Below are 19,346 nucleotides of genomic sequence, written 5' to 3'. Positions count from 1 at the left end.
ACTGATACATTTACGACGACATGTACTACAGAATGTTTAGCTCTTGATTTCATTTAGTCATGTGTCGACAGTGGCCTGTTTCGTACGCTTTGCCATTTAGTTTTTTTCTGTTAAGATGGGTATTTAACAAATCCTTGTACAACAAAATTCATTCCAACTTATGAAGTTTTCCATGATTTTAAATAGTGTTAGGTCTAAACCATCTTGTGAAAATATCTACTTTTCACAGCAAATAAATAAATAGAATTAAAAATGATAGAAAAGAAAATTGAATATATGCAATTAGAAACCTGAATATTAAATCAGGTCTCGATGCCTGGAAATTATCTTTGCCAAGAGCTGATTGAACACAACGCCAAGGTGTTGTGGCTAGCCGAATATTAAATCAAGTCTCTTTGCCTGGAATTTATCTTTGCCAAGGGCTGATTGAACTCGACGCCAAGGTGTTAAGGCTAGCTATATATCTTAGCATTGGTCATCATAAATGTCGTTGTTACTTCAGACAGGTCATTGTACTAACAATACATGAATGCAAGCTATATTCATCGTCATGCTCATGATTATTCTTCTATTCACCATTACATTTTTCAACCATGACCTTCTCTTTTTTCACTTTGTACATGTGTTCCTCCTTGAAGCAAATTCGTTTTCACACGAGAAAAGTATAATACTCAGGTGAACTGGCTACAAATAATTCACTTCCTGCATGGCTAAGTCAGTTAGTGGACTGAGATAGAAGCGTAAAGTTCAAAGTGTGTATTATATATCACTTGTTTTATAATAAATATGTTGATAAGATTGTCTAATCCAATACACCAACATGCATGCCTGTACAAAGATGAAGGATATACCAAAATAGGGATGTAACCGTTAAATTACAAAATGCAAGAGGACTTAGATTATACAAAAGGTCTCCATATACTGTAAAATATGTTTACTACGGAAATCTGGAACCTTCAGAAACACCTCACTAAGCCTAGCTCTTAACCATCTTGTGAAAATATTGAATTCATGAATTCACTTAACGTATATGTGTCATATCCATGCCTATACTGAAAGAAACTACATTGTATCCGTGTTAATAACAAAGTTTTACATTGTATCCATATTCAAACTAACAGTTACTGCATTTTATACATGTTCATGCTAACAGTAAATCCGTTGTATCTATGTTCATATTTAGGTAAACACATTGCATCTATGTTAATATTATGGCAAATACAATGTAACTAGTTTCATACTACAGTAAATACATTTTATGTATGTTCATACGATAGTAAAAACACTGTATCCACGTTAATACTACAGTAAATACATTTTACGTATGTTCATACGATAGTAAAAAGACTATCCACGTTAATACTACAGTAAATACATTTTACGTATGTTCATACGATAGTAAAAAGACTGTGTCCACGTTAATACTACAGCAAATACTATGATCCATGTTTATACTACGTAAACTACATTATATCCATGTTTCTATTACAGTAAACTACATTATATCCATGTTTCTATTACAGTAAACTACATTATGTCCATGTTTCTATTACAGTAAACTACATTATATCCATGTTTCTATTACAGTAAACTACATTATATCCATGTTTCTATTACAGTAAAATACATTATATCCATGTTTCTATTACAGTACAATACATTATATCCATGCTTCTATTACAGTAAAATACATTATATTCATGTTTATATTACAGTAAAATACATTATATCCATGTTTCTATTGAAGTAAAAGTAAATACATGTTTTTTTTCTGACCATATAAGTTGAAATTTAATAGCAATTATGTACATTTTCTTGCAATATGTCGTGCTTAGGAAAACAAATATTGACCCTTATTTCATAAGTTTAAGCGACTCAATTGATTTTAGTGTTGGTATATAAAATATATGTTTTAATCTCATAGTATTTATTTTTTGGGTCTAAAATATAATGAACCTTGCAAGGTTAACAAAGACAATTTTGATGCAGAATATTTATTTATATATGGATTTATGATACAATATTTGTACCACAAATAATGCATAAAATATCTAAGCGACAAAATGGACAGCTGGCACAACTTGTCTTCAGTTGATAGCACGCATGACAAGTCTAGGCGTAAAATAGACAACCTGCAAGACACTTATAGGAGTCGAACCCGCGTTAACCCGTATAACTTGTTTAGACCTCACATAAATGTTCTTCATTTTTCTATTTTATGTTACGACCTGAAATTGTACTGTTGATTTCTTTATGAATATTGTCTTATAACTAATTATAGCAAATTGTTTTTAGCAAAAAACCCTTTCGTCCTTTGATAAGTGTTCACTAGTACACCTTCACGCCTATTGTTTTCGCTCTCAGATAACGTTTAAATTCAGTTCAAATCTTTCTCTTACGTGAATTATAAGAAGTTATTTATATTTGAATTTGTGTATAAATTATGTATAATAATGTTATGTTCGAACCAATCCTTCAATAGTATATGCCGTAACGGACTTCATCATAACAGAAAACACAAAAGAATTTACTTAAGATGTTATACTTTTCTTAGGTTGCATCTATTATAAAATAATTACCCATGCCTCATTTAATCACTCTCGATGGCTCAGATGTTGGAATCTGGAATATACTTGATAAATCAAGTGAAGAAACAAAAAAGACCTTGGATGTTCAACTCATTTTACCATCGCACACTTCATAACAGAGAACTGAAGAGCTGAATTAAAATATCATGGTCGGACTATGACTAAGAAAAGGGAGCTACTTTAAAATCAATTGTTCTGATTTTCCTATGCGTGAGAACTTCACATAACTAATTATTGTTATAAATTTCAAGTTTTTGTGAGTAATGGTATTGATTAAAGGAAATTACAGTGACCTAATAAATATGAGAATCACAAACCACTGTTGAATGCTCTGTTTAGAGCTATCATAAAAAGTATTCTCTCTCTCACGCAGGTAACACTGCTCCTCGAAAGTACTTTCAGTGCTTGACTAAGGGACTTTAAATGTGATTTTCCTCTAAAATGTCTATTTTGACAACACACATGCCATATCGTAACACTCATTAAGATTACCTTAACTTTTTATATTACGTTTAATAACCTAGTACCAATACATGAATAGGCTCTTGTTGTTTTTCGGTTCAACGCCACTTCACAGCGCAAGATAGATAGGCTCTATGTGGCTGACAGTATTACTGGAGAAGGAAGAACCCGGGAAAATCCCGGTAAGAACCACATATCCACGGGAAGCCGCTGGCAAGCTTCTCACATATCCACACTGGCCTAGACTCGAACCCACGCAGACAGAAGTGATATGGCAATGATCGGCAAGGGCGAGCAGTTTATGCCACTCACCTTACACCCCCGGTTTCCCATATTAACCGTTAAGAAAATGTCTTGTTTTTCTTTGCTTTACTTTTCATTACGCAATTGATTACAAGATTAGCCCGATGGGTTTCAAGTTATGCCATTAAAATCATGGGGCAAATGATTCATCTATATGACTGATTTTATTTAAGTAACCAATGGTAAAGTATACTACAATTTTAACAGCAGTTTACATGAGCAAGAAAAGAGACTGAAGAAATGCATTTTTATTATAGCTTTTGCCATCTATTCATTTATGCCAATATAGAGATAACAGTGACTAAGTCTCATGATGGGTTTTAGAGTAATTTAGGTTAGATGGCACGGCACCTAGGCTGGAATGATGTGCTATATGCAAATGATCATGCTTGGGCCATTAGGGATATGGGCATGCGGATTTGTAAAATTAAAAGAAATCAAAGGAAGTAAAGACAGATTAAAATTAAACAAACGATTTTAGAAATTTGTAATCTACTTGAAATGTCCGCTACATATATGTCGCCATGCCTCTGTCTTTCAGCGTCGGACGTAGAATAACTCAATGTTTAAATATCCTTAGCGCAATGTGTCTACTTAAAAAAATAAACAGATACGTATAGCCACACATTCAAGTGTTTTTTAATATAGTTTGATTTTCTAGGTCAATGTGTATTTCATACTGGACTCCATCTAACTTTCAAAATGTCAACTTGATGAATGGTATGATCATTTTATTTAAAATAGTGACCGCTTAAATTAAACTACTGACCTTTCCTGCTTACAAAACCTGAAATATCTTTACCGTCTCAACTACTGTCGTATGGATTCAAATGCGCGTGCATCAGTTTTTTGCTTAACTTCAACAGACAAAAAAGAAACGGCAAACAAAACCCAATCAAGTAGTTATTAATATTTGATGCTAGTGTTTTCCTACACAAAATACAATGTCACTCTGCTGAATCTTATTGAAGGCCTTGCACGGCGGATATTTGATTCTGCTGTGGTCATCTTGAATATTAAACTATATGACAACTCAATAATTTTGTGCAAATTCAAGAGATTTTGATGCCTATATAAGAATTTCGTTCGAAAGCAAACACTAAAATTCGGTTGATGTGCTGGTTCATCTTGGTATAAACGTAAGTTGGTCTTTCTTTAAATTTAATAAATACGATATAATCTCAAAAACTTATTGTTAATTATGCTAAAGGTTTGAGCAACTATTATGAATCGAATGACGCTAGATGTGAGAAACTATTTATTCAATATTTTTAATAATACTATTGATTGAGTTTTTATTTGTACCGTTAGAATAGCGATATTTTACTTACTTCTGGCAAAGTAAAGATGTAGGAAGAATACAAATGTTGGTGACAGAGTTTTGATAAAAACGAATGGTAAAGTATAAGTCTATGGTGACATATATATATATATATATATATATATATATATATATATATATATATATATATATATATATATATATATATATTGATAATCTATAGGTATGTGGTGATATATAGATACATCAAGAATGACAATCTATAAGTATATGGTGAAATATAGATACATCAAGAATGATAATCTATAAGTATATGATGAAATATAGATACATCAAGAATGACAATTTATAAGTATATGGTGAAATATAGATACATCAAGAATGACAATCTATAAGTATATGATGAAATATAGATACATCAAGAATGACAATCTATAAGTATATGGTGAAATATAGATACATCAAGAATGATAATCTATAAGTATATGATGAAATATAGATACATCAAGAATGATAATCTATAAGTATATGGTGAAATATAGATACATCAAGAATGACAATCTATAAGTATATGGTGAAATATAGATACATCAAGAATGACAATCTATAAGTATATGGTGAAATATAGATACATCAAGAATGACAATCTGTAAGTATATGATGAAATATAGATACATCAAGAATGACAATCTATAAGTATATGGTGAAATATAGATACATCAAGAATGACAATCTATAAGTATATGGTGAAATATAGATACATCAAGAGCAAAGCGCTATCAGTATCTGGTGAAGTATATGGTGAAGTACAGATATATCAAGGATGACAAGCAATAAGTATATGGCGAAGTATATATATATATATATATATATATATATATATATATATATACTGGTTCAATATTGAACTTTCCAGTTTGTATGTGCAGATATATTAATTATGATCTGCGTCCACCTGTTCCCAATAACATTCGTTTCTTGTCTCTTCCAGGTGCATAATGAAGCTTGTACAAATCGGAGGTCTATGTATGACACTGTCTGCTCTCGTCGGCGGAGTGTTTTCACAGCAATATGGGTTCCCTGGAGGGATTGGAGGATTCAGTGGTATTTTTGGTATGTTTTCTACGACTCAAGATTATACTACCCACAGTCTTCTCCAGACTTTAACCCTCCCCCCTTTCTAAACCATGTTTATAGCCTCAGACAACGATGTGAAGCTCAGTTGGGAGATATTAATTGCCAAAAATTGACAGTAACGAGTAAAATAAACAGTTTTATCTCAGAGCTCAGACAGGAACAAGGATAAACTCTAAGCACAACTTCTAAATAAAATTTAAATTATTAAAGAACAGAACGATTTATAACAAATAAGAATTGAAACAATTAACATACCCACACGTACAAAAATACCAATCTAATATTTCACCTGTTTATATATACCTGTCTGTTTGTAGATATGTATATGTGCCATGTGTTCTTTCCGCTAGGTAATTTAAAGTATTATATATTCTCGTAATGTGTTCTTACCTCTAATCAATCGAATTTATTTTTTATATCGTAATTTTTTACGTTGTTTGCTATTTGTAATATTTCGCTCCTCATTAATATGCCAGTGTTTTTGATTATTTTCAACCCTTTTCCACGAGTTATTCCCTTTACCCATTTTATCAAATTACCTAATTTGCTTCTATCCTGGTTTGTCCACAATCTAGATAATTTTTATTCCAACAATGACTATATTAACCACTACATTTTCTCATTCAAATATTATTTATAGATCCTATTTAAACCCCTTGATAGAAGTAACCCCACGCTTGTTTTAAAACACAAGTGGATATTGCATTATCCTAGATTTGTAAGTCCGTTTTCCGTCCGTCCGTCCGCCTGCCCAGCTCTCCAATACTCTTCCCACGCCATGCCTAGTTATTATAGTCCGTATTGTAATGCGGTGAACAATATCATATTTTACTTTCCACTGCAGTATCAAGGAGGACTCGAAAAATAAAATGTGCCATTAGGTCGATCCTAGGGACACTTTGAAATATTATTAAGCCATAGGAAAATGAATATGATAAAATGCAACAGATTTGTCTCAGAAATACATATACACGGTTGAACCATACGGGAATGTTTACATAGTTTCCATTTATAGAAAAATTTTCATATGATACACGAAACATATTTCAGCTTAGGACACTTTAGGCGTTGTGCGTGATTGATGGAATAAATGGGATCTTTTGAGTCTAAACTGAGACTGGTTTGAATTGGAGTCATAATGATTTTCCATCGCTGTTGATTATTTTGTTCTGCCATGTTGTTGTTAGATTACCCTCTCCTTTGTAGTTATCATATATTTATCAGCCTCATCTGTTTTATGTTTAAACACATGATACAATTTGTATATTATTATGTATTTCTATATCGTGTAGCTGACCATTGTCATTAACCGAGGTAGAGACCTACTTGATTATTCGCATTATTCTTGTCTTTTCTGTAGGTTAGAAATAGGTTATTTGTAGATAATGAGTTAAAGGTCCAGATTTTTTAGAATATAAGAATGTGCTAGAAGCGAATTGTTTACGAATTTGATAGGACAATGACATTCATTCTGGTTATGTTATAGTGTCTTTGTTTTATGTTTTTACTTATTGACGTTGTTTAATTTATAAGAACTCTTTCCTAATCGTAACATCTGTCAAAACGAATCAGTATTTTAGCTGTGTCCAGTTGAAAGGATATACACTATTTATTTAAATTATAAACTGCTCATTGATTTGGAACAAAAGAACAAGTTTGGAATTATTGTGAATTCATTCAAGGACATTTTGGATCATATCATTGTGATACATCAAGACTGTTGGCACATTAGCACATTCCAAATTATTGACACATCAACAGATTTAGAATTTAAAATTTATTCGGACCAATTGGAATTAATACGGAAAACTCTGTACTTTTGGACTTGTGAGTAAACTTTTATGACTATTTTGGACTGTATTCCCAATTATCTATATTCCATTTTCCTTTGCGTTCCAGGGAATCAAATTATTTGCTGAATTTTACAGAACGTGTCGGGTTTTGCTGGTAGAGTTGGATATATATATATATATATATATATATATATATATATATATATATATATATATATATATATATGGGGTGGATGGGTTTACATATATTGTAGTGGTTATATACTGCACGTTAAAACATGTCAGCTATGAAATAAAACAATTCTTGAAGGCAGTTGATTTATCGGTGTTCCATCGTGCAGCTTGCAGACTGTGAAACGTGTTATTTTGTCACGATTGTAAAGATCTTGTTTATGTTCATTATTTTTACTTTAGTTCACCTTGATCAATATATAAGACCTTGTGCTTCCTTAACGCAATTTATTGAACTGGCTATAGTCCGTATGAAATTATACGATTATATATATACGTGTTGCTTTTATTTGCAGGTCTCATCATTCTTCTTGTTTTCATAGCTGCGATCTCCAGGAAACCTCGTAAGTTCTCTAAGTCGTTTTGCACTTTTCCATGTTTTCTAAATTCATTCTTGAGAGCTTTTCATACATACATACATACATACATACATACATACATACATACATACTTCAATTTTCTCTTTCTTATGTTTTGTCTTGTTTCTGTCTGTGAGACAATTGCACAAGGATGTTTCAAAATAAAAGCACCACACGCCTGTCCGCAATACAGCCGTTTTTATAGGAGTGCTCATTGCAAACTAAATCTATGAGCAAAGTCGAATATTTTATATTTGTTGCCTTGATGACCAAAATATTGAAATTATTCAACGAGTTTCATAAAAATAATTAATAATGCGAGCAAGGGTAAAATTATGTTGATCGCATGACAAAAATTGCTGATTTTATTTTACTAAGCCTCAGATAAATGCAGAGAAACGACTTGGAAATATATTCGGATACTTTGGTCATGATGCGTTTGCGTAACGTTATGTCGTAAGGTGTGACGTCATGAGGGGGTTAATGAAAATGTCATACATACTAAAAGTATGACACGTGCCTAATAACGCAAATAACAAAGCAGCCATATGACAAATCATAAAATTGGGTACAAGAATAAAACATGTTTGTTTAGCAAGGTGATAAAATAATTTTTGTTGTATAATGTAACACATGTTGCAGCTAAGGAAAACATGTTTCATTATTGTATTTGTTACTGCGAGAAATGAAACAACATTCAGTTTGAAACTACCATGATTTTATTCACTTAAATGAACATGGTATGAAATAAATATTTAAAAAAACAAGCATATAAGATAAAATTGAAAAGTAACACAAATTCGAATAGGTCAACATTATCGATGATGTGTTGAGTCTTATAATAACCTGTCAGTTTGATTGCATAATATCAGAACAAACTTTGATCAGAATTCCAATCTCAGGGTGTTGAACAGTTACGTTGCTAATTATTTTATTTTATATCTATCATTCTGATATGACCACCGTATAGCGGAATGTATTACGTTATTTTTTATATCAGTCCATCCCTATATTTTTCTCCTGTTAAGTATTTTGTTTTCACTGCAATAAGTTCAGTTTTCCTTCCTATACCATCAAGAAACCTTACCAGTCGATTGCGATTGTCTTGTAATATAGAATGGAACCTACTTATCGTTGGGTTTAGAATAAAAAGTCAAAGGTCATACATACAAAAAGTATGATACATGTTTAATAACGCAAATAACAATGTAACCATATGATTAATTATAAAATTGCGTGCAAGAATAAAAAATGTTTCCTCAGCAAGGTGACAAAATAACACGACGAAGGAAACTGATTGCAAATATTGGAATAAATGAAATGGCATGAATTTGAAAGAGGTTTGTGTAGAACGTTTCAATATCGCGATGATTCCTGTTTTCATAAAACATAATTCCATACAGCGAAACTGATGAACATATGAGGTGTTCAAAACAATATCATACATTTTTATATAGTCTCTGAAAAGCACCTACTTGTAAAATTGTGTTTACTCGCCCGGAACAACAGTAAACACCATGGCCAACACCAACAGTAAAACACCATGGCCAAAACCAACAGTAAATACCATGACCAACACCAACAGTAAATACCATGGCTAACACCAAAAGTAAACACAATGTCCATATTCTTGAGAAGACGATAATGATCTATAAAGCCTTGTACACAATAATAGTTTAAAGGTGTCAAAAATTACAAGAAAACCATTGCATTTTTCAGATTCTCACGAGGTCATGAATAAGCGGAACTCACCACATGGTACTCGTTACGTGTCGTTTTTATAGCACTGAAAAAGCTCAGATGGCAAAGAGTGCTTGATTATCTGAAACAGTCGGAACTTAACCTTGAACTTGACGTTCGCTATTTAATGGCTAAGGTCATTTAGAAGAAGCTGGAAATTTACTTTCGCGACATGCCTTATACAATATATTGCTAAATCAGTGGTGATGCACTTGTGGTTGACTTTCGCTACGTTCCTAATACAATATATTGCTAAATCAGTTATAATGTACTTATGGCTGATTTGCGCGACCTGTGTTGCACAATATATTGATAAATCAATGGTGATGTACTTGTGGCTGATTCTTGTGACATTTCTTATAATAAGTATTGCCAAATCGGGAGAGATTAAATTATGACGACGTTCAAGAATGCGTCAAGCTATATATTGGCTAAAGCAACTGAAGTAATTACACATGTATCAATAAATGAAACTAAGATTCCGATTACGACGCCGACATAGAAAAGAGTATATTAAAACACGATCGAATATAAACTCATTTAATGATAATTACAAAAGTATCACGAAAAACTCAATTATCTCTTTAAATTTAAAATTGAATGTAATTAGGAAAGAGAGAGGGATTGATAGGAAGACACAACAAATGTTCTCGCTAAAATGTGACTTCATGAGTGCCTCATTGACAATATTTAATTTGTTATACAGAAATATTAACCTAATCAATGAAGATTAAACATATTTGTAAGGTAAGTCTTATGTAATTGACACCCAAATCAATCGATTGTTACTTAACGACTGAGAAAAGAAAATTATCTACCGACACACGATAATAGAATCCATGTCAGCCTAGCCCACCGCGATGAAATCGATTTGAGACTGGTTAAATCATAGCGATTGTTCATTAGAGATATGTCATTAATTTATTCCATTCACGATTATGTTTTTTTTTTTTTAAACCACAATTAAATCTATAGAACGACTGGTTATCTGGACAAAATATATGTTGACCATCAATGGGTCATGACAATCGCAGTCTATGTATGTATGTATGTATGTATGTATGTCTCTCTCGTTATATATATATATATATATATATATATATATATATATATATATATATATATATATATATATATATATATATATCCCGTTCCAACTGATTTCCCAACAGGATGTCCTACTAACTACATATCTACTTCTCCCGGATCAAGGACTTGTATCCGATTCTTTACCGATGGAAAGTCTTTCGCAGATGCAAGAACGGCGTGTCAGAATGACGGTGGAGACCTTTTGGGACTTGATCGAGCAAATTTTGACATGGTTCGAGTACTCGCCGACGCAAATAAAGGTTATCTATCTATCTATCTATCTATCTATCCACTGTGTCATGAAAATAGGAACAACATGACTTTACCACTGCAATAACCTGGTCAGAAAATGTGTATTATAGTTTACATTACAAGCATTTTCTCAAAGCTGTTCAGCCCATTTTCAAAGTTAGTTAAGTCTGTCAGGTTCTGCTAAAACATTATATTGCCAATTATTGAAATTTAAAGTGGTCCTTAATTTATGCTTACAGTATAGTATAGTGGACATTGTAGCCATAGTAAAATGTGGTGTGGATACAGTCAAAATAGTACGTCTGTCCTTAAGTTCCTCCACAAGTATACACAAGACCGTTCTTTTTATAGACCTGCATCTATTTTCCTTAATCTGTTTTATGTCTATTAAATTAATGTAAATTTAATTGAGCAATCTTGGAAATATAATTTCATTATCATCGAAACCATAACACATTCTTATGATCTGTGTAATTCTGAAAAACAGAAGTCACGGGATATGCCCTGTGTAGTGTGGTATATAATTGTGTAATTGTGTAAAACAGAAGTCACGGGATATTACTATGCCCTGTGTAGTGCTGTACGTAATAGTGTTAATACTGAAATCATGGGACATTCATGTGAGTCACGTAGTGATGTAAACACATAAGTCATGGGACATTCAAGCGATTCACGTAATGATGTAAATAATGAAGTCATGGGACATTCATATGATTCACGTACTGATGTAAACACATAAAACATGGGACATTCTATCGATTCACTTAATGATGTAAATAATGAAGTCATGGGACATTCGAGCGATTCACGTAATGATGTAAATAATGAAGTCATGGGACAATCATATGATTCACGTAATGATGTAAATACAGAAGTCATGGGACAAGTATATGGTTTGCCTTATGCTGTAGATACAAAATCAATAGGAAATTTGCTGTTTAATTCGTCTGTTAAAGCTAGTTAGTTCCTGGTTCGCCTAACCTCAAACGCAATGTTTGAGTCAATGAAAGAACTAGCACTGCCTTGGCTGTATATGTGTACATGTGTACATTCCATCTTTCCAAGTTATCATTTAGCTTCGTGAATGTATTCGGCAAGTAAACAAAGTACATGCTGCAAGAAGACACAATGAAAGTTGACAATCTGTTTTCGGTTGTTTAAATGTTTAAGGAGACTAACTATTAATCTCATGTGAGTGGATTAAATGTGTGTACTTTTTGCAGACAAAACATGTGTTGTAAGTAGACAAAATATTTTATTGTAGACTACATGTATGATGCAAGTATATTAAATTTATCTTGTAAGTAGATTACATTTATGTCTCAAGTTGACTAACATTGTTGTAAGTTGACTAAATGTATACAGTATATAGACTAAATGCATTCTGTACACTGACTAAATGTGTGTTATAAGAAGACTAAATGTATGTCTCAGGGTGACAAAATATATTTTCTGCAAGTTGATAAAATGTATATTGCATGTAGACTAAATGTGTGTGCTGTAAGCAGGCTAAATGAATGTGCTGTAACTAGACTAAACATGTGTTGTGTCTGCTCTAAGTAGGCTAAACGTGTGTGCTGAAAGTGGACTAAGTGTGTATTTTGTGTGCTGTAAATACACTAAATGGGTGTTGTGTCTGCTGTAAGTAGACTAAATATGCGTGCTTTAAATAGATACATATGTATACTGTAAGGAGACTACATGTATGTGCTGTACGGAGACTAAATGGAAAGTTTTGTATGCTGTAAGCATACGAAAAGTGTGTGCTGTAAGTGGACTAAGTGTTTATTGTGTCCGCTGTATGCAGACTAAATTTTCTTGCTATAAATAGACTAAATATGCCTGTTGTAAGCAGACCGAATGTGCATGCTGTAAGTAGACTAAACGTGTGTTATGTGTGACGTAAGAAGACTAAATGGGTGTTTTGTGTGCTATAAGTAGACTAAACGTGTGTTATGTGTGATGTAAGTAGACTACATGGGTGTTTTGTGTCCTGTAAGTAGACTAACCATGTGTTATGTGTGATGTAAGTATACTAAATATGTGTTCTGTAAATAGACTAAATGGGTGTTGCGTGTGCTGTAAGTCGACTGAATGTGTGTACTGTAAGTAGACTAAATGGGTGTTGTGTGTGTTGTATGTAGACTGAACATGAGTGCACTATAGAGACAGAGCTAATAACATACAACATTATATATCTCTCAATAAGGTATTTACGCCTTCTATAGTGATGTTCTAATTATTTCGCCTTTAAATAATGTACTACGACACATTAGTTATTTACATTCATTTTCTAAACATAAGTACATATTAAATCTTGGTTTTTTTTCAATTCAAAGACTTGTAGAAGATGGTTCAGGTAGATTAATGTTGAGACAAACCTTAACTTATTGCAGGTGCTGGTTCCTGTGATTTCTGGGTGGGAGCCACAGAGGGGGCTAGCGGTGTTTGGTCAGATTTGAACAGCAAGCCGATCTCAACTTTGGGTGGTTTCTTTTTTTTGACTAGCGGCGATTTTGATGACAATGCTGCTAACGAGTGTGGTATCCTGGATCACAACGGAAGCTATTCTCTATACGGATCAACGTGCACCAACTTGAAATGCTACATATGTCAGAGGAAAACAATCTATTAATTATAATGTCCATCGGCTGTGGAATGAAAAATTCGTATTTATAAAAGCAACAGATAAACATCATGAATCACACACACACACACACACACACACACAGAGTCGTTAGAGCTCGTAAAATTAAGAGCGAAGGTCAGTAAGCTTCCGACATTTTGATACGTTGTGATTGCGTCTGAGATGTTTTGGATATACGAAATTCAGTGTCCAGATAACTTCAATGACAAAATAGTTTATCTTCAATTTCAAGAAAAAAAGACACTTATGTCTGCTATATGAATTAAAATCTAATTTGCAGTAAAATAAAAATATATCTTGGTTTGAAAACATCTCAGTCCCTACCTGAAAAATGAACGGTGGGCCTTTAAATGTTTTGTCCGCGTTTCTTCATAGAAAAGTTCTGAAAAATAACAAATGTTTTTATAGAATGTTGCCACTAATGTCCTTTTATATTTGAACCTCTATCAGTTAAATTAAGATATTGTTTCATTTGGGTTTCACCCACGCCGAAACCCCAGAAAAGAAACGTAATTTATTTTTTTCTAAAATTAAGTAATGACCCAAGTTATGTCTAAATCACTATGTAGCATTATGCGTGACGTATTTCACTCGAATAATATTTCTCTCCCTCATCCTAACGTACAACTGAAATATTTAAAAGTTTATTTCAAAAGTTGAATATTTTGTCTTTTGCATTGAACATCCTGGCTAATATGTCAATTCGCTCAACTCATATTCGCTGTTCTTAGTCAATATCAATTTGGGATTAAATTTAGTTCCAGGTAAAAATCAAAACGATAATGAAATGTACAGGTACCCAAGACAATTATCATGTCTGGATCTTCTGTACAGTGAACTCAAATAACCTTCTATAAATAGCGGATTTATCTAGGGGTATAAGAGGGTATCTGTAGCTGTATGACTACGTGATGTTTGACAGTCTGAATAATTTATCCACATCCACATTGTATGTGTTCTTGTGTATGTACGTCTGCTTAATAATGTAAATTTGCATGGTATTACACATCTAATAATGTGACTTTTGGTTTTTCGTTCTTACTATACTTCAGAGCTTACTTGAAACATACGTCCCTTGTAATAAACGAAGTTTACTAGCCTGGTCGAAAGAGAATCCTAGCGTCACCCGTTCCAGCGCCTCCGAAAAATTAAATGTTCAGTCAATTATGGTATACACGTATGATGTAGGTCCTATTGGATAAGACTCGAGATACACTAAGGATGAGTATTTTCAACTTTGTAAACATGTGCTGTTATTTTTATTGTATACCACCATCACCGCTTAAGGTGTGAGCACGAAGTTTACATTTCACTGTTAATTCAACGCTTTTAATTCTTTTTTAATTTTTGTTATCGTCTGGAATTTAACTTTTCATGTCAGTAGATTACCCATCTTTTGTAACAGTAGCATGTATGCTGTTCAAGGGAAACTGATAGGCGTGTCTACCAGCATGTCGGTATGTTAGTTTGTGCAGATATTGTTGAAGAAATTAAAAAATGAAATGCTAAATTGCATGAGCAGTCCATGATCTACATTCAACAGATCATCATCTAACTTTCATTTGATACATTGTTGAACTAAACTGGAAAACTACTTAACTGTTTGAAATCCGCAATAACTGCAGATAGAGGTGTATTGTACAAGAGCTAATGAATATAATCACACATGTATTAAATATGCAAGACTCTTTCAAAAATATTATTTTTGGATCTCCAAATATCAATCCGTAATGTTGACAACGCCCTCCCCTACTGCTGATTCACTGTTGGGATTCGTAGGTATTTATCCTCCAGCTCAGAGATTAGTCGTGGTGCAAGCGTGGAAGAGGACTAAATGCCCCACCGTATCTTGCAGAGAAATGTAAATCATGTAAGCTGAGTGTATAATGCGGTATTCGTGGTACTCTTGCTAATATTTGCATCACTATGTTTCTGTGGTAAGAAGGTCTACGGATATGGTGTACTGCCTTCGTCTTTAGTATAACTGGTCATGAGGCCAAGGGAGATTATGGAAAGGGTCCTGTGTCTGCCCATTTTGTGCCCGTCTGTCAGCAATTGCTTGTTATCGATAAATGGTTCATGCTTCAGATTCGGCTTAAATCATGCTTGCAACATGGGTTATATTTTGTTATGCATATTTAATTTATACAATGTAATTGACTTTTGTCCGTGAATGAAGGTAGAGCCCATCTAAAAGTATAGTCATAACTGAGGATTTTACACACCTGTCGTGTGTCATGTTTACTAAAATTTATGTTCAAAACTGCATTTGTTTACGAGTATGTTAAGCTTTCCTTGAAACATTATTGCGTCATATGTCAGGTGACAGTTTATAAATAATGTGGTAAATAAATAAGGCAGTGCTGCTGGAACTTAAGTCTGTGGAATGATTTACTTGTGAGCTCAAACGTAATTTGAGACTAACCATTTACTTGATTTATTAATTGGACTTGCAAAGTCGTCATTCACAGTTTTGACTATAACATATTTGCGATTATTGTGAATTCATACAAAGATATTTTAGATTACATCATTGTGATCCATCAATACTATTAATAGATAAGCACATTTAAGGTTATTTAAATTTATTCAGAACAGTCCACATGTTTGGACTTGTGACAGAACATATAAGATTATTATTGTTTTAGTTATCAATACAGTAAGTGCATTTTTCATTTTCTTTTTTTATTCTAGGGAAATAAATTGGTTCTGTCGAATTTTACAAAATATGTTGGTTTCGCTTACTTCTGTTACCGAATTGAAGACCATAGAGTCACAACAGAAATTCTAGGCTATTCTAAGATCTGAATTTCTTGAAACAAAATGAGATTTTTCTGTTTGTTTCAAACTTCTATTAGCAAACTCGAAGCCACATAAGTCTTAATGTGTTATTTTGTAGAACAAATGCCGTCCTTGTGAGAAAATGAAGACCATCTGAGCTACCCGATAATGACAAGTGATCAGGAGAAATGAAAGCCATATTCTAGCCAATGAAGCTTCCTTGGCTGGAAATTTAAAAGTAGTGTTGCTAAATATTGTAGATCTTGCCACATTTGTGTAATGGTAGGAAACCTAAATCAGAAGATTCCTAAGGTTCATTTGAAGCTTATTCCTGCATTTGACGAACAATTAGCCTCAAAAAATGGCCCTTTACCTAAGAAAAAGTCAGTCAACCAATACTTGTTGACCATAATAATTGCTTTGATAAGATTTCTTTATACGTCTGTTAGCTTTCTCAAATCGGTCCAGACTAATCAAAGGTCAAATTTTATTTCTGGAATTTGTCAACGAATCAAGCACGAATGTGGCTTCGTAGAGATTAAATCTTCTGTCTATCACCACGAAAATCTAGGGACATTGGTAAGGGTTCTCCAAACTTTGAAGAATTATATTCGGTTATATTGCATTGACAGTGTCAAGCTTTCGGATGATGGTATTCATTTGCTGTTAGAAATTCAGTCAGAAATAGATTTTGGAGATTTATGCCCGATGACCATTGATGTTATTAAAATTGAAACTTCTTTCAACCTAAGATTCAGAGAATAATGTTCTCAGTTATATCTCTGATCTCAACCAAACGTTATTAAAGACTTGTGAAGTAGCAAGAACTAATATTCACTTACTGATTCAAAAATGAAATGAAGATATGACATAATAACAAAGGAAAGAAGTTTTCAGCCTGGTGATAAAGTTAAAATTTTCTTACCCACACCTAAAAATCTTGATAGGGCTAAATTTCATGGTCTTTATTAAATCTAAAAGAACGTAAATGACTTGAATTATGCCATTAATACTCATGGGATCTAGAAGCAGAAACAACGTTGTCATATAAATGTGATAAAGTATACAATGAAATATTAATACACTGACATTAATTTAATCAATCATCGAAAGTTACAAATATTAAACAATCTTGTCCCGTGCAATAGCATGCTTACAAGATAAGTCCTCTTTCAGGCAGGAATAGTTTTTGAAAACTCATTAATGGTTGGAGAATAGTTTTATAGAACAAAGGGAAAGAAATTGGAGTTCACCATGTTTATTGATCTTAAACCAGATAATACATTTCGCATTTGTACCGTCCATAGAAAAGCCAATAGTGCAAACAAAACTGATTCATTTCCAGTGCCAAGAATAGATGACTGCATCCATCAAATTGGAAATGCTTAATACGTCTACAAATTTGATCATTTTCGTGGATTCTGGCAAATTCCAAGATCGGAAAGAGCATAAGAAATGTCTGCAATTTCAATTCCAGATGGACTTTATCAATTTAAAATGATGCCCATTGGTATAAATCATTCTCCATTAACATTCCAATTTTTAATGTGCACGATAACATATTGTTTACAGAAGGGTGATGAGTACATCGATGGCATCATCATCCACAGTGACACCTGGAAATATTACTTAAAAACCTATCGGACATTCTATGATTGACTCAGTGATGCGATTCTGGCAATTACATTAGGTAAATACGAGTTCTGCCTTGCTTGTGTAACATTTGCACGGATACCAAAGTTAAAGACATGTTATTTCGTTTGGATTTTGGGTATATTTGGCTATAGCAAGTTGATGGAGACGAAAAACAATTTTTTTTCACACTAATTTAGCAAATAATTAAGGATTAAGCACTACAAAACTGGCAAAGTGATATTAAAAACTCACATAAACGTGAGTATTATAACATGTCAGAACCGGATTAATACAGGAAAATACCTCACATATGGATTATCGTATTTTCTTTGGAAATTACTTGCTAAATTTAGACGCTTAGATCATACGCTGAACAAAGAGACAGGTAGGCATAGCGGATATGAGAGAAAAATAATGTTTATTTGGTAGATGATGAACTCCATTTTGTTTGTGTTTGTCCAGCTTAAGACTATGTCAGAAAAAAATACATCAGTGTTGTTTATTATCTTTTTGCGTCCGTAGAAAAATTTGCATCCCTAATGAATCAGAACAATATATTAATTATAAGAAATCTTACTACATCAATTTGGCTTTTCGAATAATATACTTAGTAACATCTTTACAAAATAATGCACCGATTAGTAGAAATTATGTGTCTATAATTATGACGAACACCATATTTAACTTCTTTAAACCATGGCGCACATTATATTTACTTTTATTATGTAATATGGGCAGGTAACCTAAATTATTGAATAAAATATTGTTGTTATTGTTATTATTATTATTATTATGATTATTTGTATACATATTATGGGACAAGGTCAAGTTAATCATGTAGAAGTTGTGGTCAAGGCTATTTCTGAATTCCACGTGCTTATTAGTAAAACGCAACTGAGGCGAGATTTGGGTATGCCTGGATATTATCGGAAATTTCGCTTAGATGTTTCCTAAATTGCGTGCAATAAATATAAAATTCATTGGTCTGACGAATATTAAGATGCTCTTGATAAATCAAAAGCCTTTGAGCTATGTTAAAACCCATGA

The 19,346-nt window shown here is 32.8% G+C and overlaps 1 long non-coding RNA gene across 1 annotated transcript; it reads left to right on the top strand.

Annotated features, from left to right (window-relative positions):
• The first annotated feature begins 11,124 nt into the window (after nt 1-11,124).
• Nucleotides 11,125-19,077, top strand: LOC149782100 (uncharacterized). Its single transcript, XR_016414221.1, has 2 exons — nt 11,125-11,244; nt 13,633-19,077. It is a non-coding gene; the product is annotated as an uncharacterized LOC149782100 (long non-coding RNA).
• Nucleotides 19,078-19,346: the final 269 nt, after the last annotated feature.

This window comes from Sinohyriopsis cumingii, chromosome 15 (genome assembly GCF_028554795.1).
Source record: "Sinohyriopsis cumingii isolate HCF-2022 chromosome 15, ASM2855479v2, whole genome shotgun sequence".
Taxonomy (NCBI): domain Eukaryota; kingdom Metazoa; phylum Mollusca; class Bivalvia; order Unionida; family Unionidae; genus Sinohyriopsis; species Sinohyriopsis cumingii.
The sequence above is the reverse complement of the archived record's forward strand: the minus strand, read 5'-3'. Positions and strand labels throughout refer to the sequence as shown.